The sequence below is a fragment of the Cololabis saira genome, chromosome 16 (assembly GCF_033807715.1).
Source record: "Cololabis saira isolate AMF1-May2022 chromosome 16, fColSai1.1, whole genome shotgun sequence".
NCBI lineage: Eukaryota > Metazoa > Chordata > Actinopteri > Beloniformes > Belonidae > Cololabis > Cololabis saira.
In genome coordinates this window covers 41,218,788-41,221,653 of record NC_084602.1, presented here as the reverse complement: position 1 = coordinate 41,221,653, position 2,866 = coordinate 41,218,788, and positions in this window count along the sequence as shown.

Below are 2,866 nucleotides of genomic sequence, written 5' to 3'. Positions count from 1 at the left end.
AATAACTGGTACTACTGGAACTACAACTGGTACTACAACTGGTACTATAACTGGTACTACAACTGGAACAACTGATACTATAACTGGTACTACTGGTACTATAACTGGTACTACAACTGGTTCTACTGGTACCACAACATGTACAATTGGTTGTAGTAGTAGTAGAAGGTTATTGCAGACTCGTGGTCCATACAAACACATAACATAGGACAAAATACATACAAAACATAAAACCTGTCCAGCAGGGAGAATTACAAATACAGGCTTTTAAGCCAATGTCTCCTGAGACAAGAGGAGTATCTGACACGGCTCTTCCCAGGGTCATTTATATTTACAATGATGCCATTCACAGACTCATCCAAACGGCACATGAAACTGTGCATTACATTCCTAAGAACAGCTTGGAGAGTATTGACTCTTGCAGCTACAAACATCTCACTTGCACCATCTAGGCCTTTTGAGTAAGATTCTCATAGCATCATTATTTGCAACTTGAAGGTTGTGGAAGCTTACTTTTTTATAGCTTGACCACAAGTGAGCAGTGTACAGTGGTGAACAATACGCTCTAAAGAGATTAATCTTCACAGTTTCAGAGCACATGCTGAACTTGCGTGCGAGGATGTTGGCCTGTGCGTACATCCTGCGGCACTGTCTGTGGATATCATCATCATCATCATCCATGTGTTCTGTGATAAAATGGCCGAGATATTTGACCATACTACAAACATGGAGACCATTAAAAGATAATTTTAAATCAGGAAATATTTGCCCCTTGTCCTCTTTACTTCTACAGATTAAAACAACACTCTTACTGCATTATACTTTATATCATTATCCATGCCATACTCAGTGCATACGTTGAGGAGCTGCTGGAGACCAGCGCTACTTGGGCTTAGCACCACCAGGTCATCTGCATACATCAAGTGATTTACTAGTTTATCACCCAGCATACAACCAGTTTTACAGGCATTCAAGAGTTTAGACAGATCATCCATGTATAAATTAAAAAGTATAGGAGACAAAATTCCCCCCTGTCTAACACCATTGGAGACACCGAAAGGGAGTGATACAGTATTGCCCCACTTAACTCTCCTGTCCTGGTTTGCATACCAGTAGACTAAGATTCTTACTATGCTCCCAGGTACCCCTCTTTGAGTTAACTTTAAAAACAGCTTGTTGTGGTTGATGCGGTCAAAAGCTTTCAATCAAGCAATCAATAAAGGAAATAAGGACTGATGAATTTTGCCCCCTATATTTGTTTACAATTTCATTTAGTGCATAAATGCAGAAGTCAGTGCCATGCTTGGGTTTAAATCCAAACTGGTTATCTGTTGAGTAGATATACTGATTTAATCTGTCTAACAGAATCATTTCCATCACTTTAGACACTATGCTCGCTAAAGCTATAGGTCGGTAGTTGTCTATACTACTAATTTTACCAGACTTGTCCTTTATAACTGGGACTAATAAAACAGAGAGCATGGAGTCAGGAAGCATGCCATGATATATAAAACCAGTAAAACACAATGCAAGGAGGGGAAATGTCCTCACACTGGCATATTTAAGGTGCTCAGCATCAATGCCATCTAAGCCACTTGCTTTGTTATTAGATAACTTGTGTATTGCCTTATAATAATAATAATAATAATAATAATAATAATAAGCTTTATTTGTATAGCACCTTTCCAAACACAGTTACAAGGTGCTTTTACAAAGCAGAATTAAAAGGCAGAATCCAATAAAATGACAAAAATATAAAAACATAAGAGCATAGATATACAATAAAACATTAGAAAATAATAACATTGGATATTATAGAGTACATTATTAGATGTTAAGTAAAAGCACATTTAAAAAAGTGTGTTTTTAAAAGAGATTTAAAAATGGACAGAGATGTGGCTCGCCTGATCTCCTCCGGCAGGTCATTCCAGAGCGACGGGGCACCTCCTGAGCAGTGATACCCATACAGTCCTTACTCTGGATGTTATCTTCCTTATAAGATTCACTGTTAATACAGTTAAACAAAGTACTATAATGCTGCCGCCACAACTCAGCGTTATTGTGTGCACCTGATGTTCCATCTACAGTACATGGTAAGGATGCTTTACTGTTGTTGAGAACTGTCACTTATTTCCAAAAGTCAACAACATTCTTGCTCAACAGCTTCTTTGCCATGGAGTCAGCCCTCCTATTTTGTTCATTTTTCTGTATAAATCGGACAGCATATTTAAACCTGGCATTGGTGAGCTTCTTATTCTCAAGCACCTGCCCTTGTCTAGGTCTGCCAGCCCTGTCCCAGGCCTTAAAGGCTTCCTGGGCTTTTGCATGATGCTCAGCTACAACCTCATTCCAACCAGGTTTATTGTTGTAGGTTTTACGGTTTTTATGCCTTTATGTGGTATGGTTTACTGCTTTCATGCAGTGCACCTATTATAATATTATACAAAAGGCAGAGAGCTTGCCTGTGCACCTCCTCCTTACAGTTTGGATCCCTACATAAAAGAGCATTTTTGCAAATATATACTTTGCTTAAATAAGTCTCTGTAAGAGTATAAAAAGCTAAAAGATCTGCCTGTGAAAGTGAGGTCTAGTCTACCTTTACCGTGTTATTGTGTCCCTCCTAACTTGCTACACCAGGTAACTATATATATATATATATATATATATATATATATATATATATATATATATATATATATATATATATATATATATATATATATATATATATATATATATATATATATATATATATATATATATATATATATATATAGAACTGCAAAGCTACTACTGGTGCTAACCTGCTACTACTGGTGCTAACCTGCTACTACTGGTGCTAACCTGCTACTACTGGTGCTAACCT